The sequence below is a fragment of the Mandrillus leucophaeus genome, unplaced genomic scaffold (assembly GCF_000951045.1).
Source record: "Mandrillus leucophaeus isolate KB7577 unplaced genomic scaffold, Mleu.le_1.0 Scaffold332, whole genome shotgun sequence".
In the NCBI taxonomy this organism is placed as follows: domain Eukaryota; kingdom Metazoa; phylum Chordata; class Mammalia; order Primates; family Cercopithecidae; genus Mandrillus; species Mandrillus leucophaeus.
In genome coordinates this window covers 162,627-164,018 of record NW_012103499.1, presented here as the reverse complement: position 1 = coordinate 164,018, position 1,392 = coordinate 162,627, and the positions used below count along the sequence as shown (strand labels likewise).

The 1,392-nt window shown below is 46.3% G+C and overlaps 1 protein-coding gene across 1 annotated transcript in view; it reads right to left on the bottom strand.

Annotated features, from left to right (window-relative positions):
- RBMS2 (RNA binding motif, single stranded interacting protein 2) overlaps positions 1-1,392 on the bottom strand; it is an 88,928-nt gene that overhangs the window by 53,853 nt on the left and 33,683 nt on the right. The gene's annotated exons all lie outside the window — the stretch shown is intronic.

The window sequence follows — 1,392 nt, the reverse complement described above, 5'->3', positions numbered from 1 at the left end:
GAAGAGAAAGCTCTAAATCTTTAAATGTGCTTTCCACAAAGGCATCTCAAGTTCTCCTGCATCCTTGACAGCTGATAGGGGAAATATCAAGCCTCTGCAGACAGATGACAGTTCAATATGGGTGAATTATCTATACCTGCAAAGGAAGGAGAATTTTGCCCTTCATTCTAATTTTAGAAACATTTGGCCGGGTGCGGTGGCTCACGCGTGTAATCCCAGCATTTTGGGAGGTCAAGGTGGGTGGACCACTTGAGGACAGGAGTTCAAGACCAGCCTGGCCAACATGCTGAAACCCTGTCTCTACTAAAAATACAAACATTAGCCAGGCATAGTGGCATGCACCTATAGTTCCAGCTACTCAGGAGGCTGGGGCAGGAGAATCGCTTGAACCCAGGAAGTGGAGGTTGCAGTGAACTGAGATTGTGTCACTATACTCCAGCCTGGGTGATAGAGCGAGATTCCGTCTCAAAAAATAATAATAATAATAATAATAATTAAATTACAAGAATTCTTTTTTTAAAAAAGACTCAATTTTTAGAGACTCTTAGTCAGATGCAGTGGCTCAAACTTTTAATCTCAGCACTTTGGGAGGCCGAAGTGGATGGATCACTTGAGCCCAGGAGTTTGAGACCAGCCTGGGCAACATGGTAAAACCTCACCTCTACTAAAAGAAATACAAAAATTAGGCTGGGTGCAGTGGCTCACTTGTAATCCTAGCACTTTGGGAAGCCATGGTGGGCAGATCACCTGAGGTCAAGAGTTTGAGACCAGCCTAGCTAACATGGTGAAACCCCATCTCTACTAAAAGTACAAAAATTAGCCGAACTTGGTGGTGTATGCCTATAATCCTAGCTACTGGGGAAGCTGAGGCAAGAGAATTGCTTAAACCCAGGAGGCGGAGGTTGTAGCGAGTAGAGGTCACACCAGTGCACTCCAGCCTAGGCGGCAGAATGATCTTTTTCACACACACACACACACACACACACACACAAAGAAATACAAAAATTAGCCAGGCATGATGGTGCATGGCTGCAGTCCCAGCTACTCAAGAGACTGAGGTGGGAGGATGGCTTCATAGAGTGATACTCTGTCTCAAAAAAAAAAAAAAAAAAAAAAGACTCCTGGCAGGGTGCAGTGGCTCACGCCTGTAATCCCAGCACTTTGGGAGGCCGAGGCAGGCAGATCACATGAGGTCAGGAGTCGGAAACCAGCTTGGCCAACATAGTGAAACCCCGTTGCTGCTAAAAATACAAAAATTAGCCAGGCACCTGTAATCCCAGTTACTCAGGAGGCTGACACAGGAATATGGCTTGAACCCAGGAGGATGAGGTTGCAGTGAGCCGAGATTGCACCACTGCACTCCAGTCTGGGGGATAAAGCGAGACTCTGTCT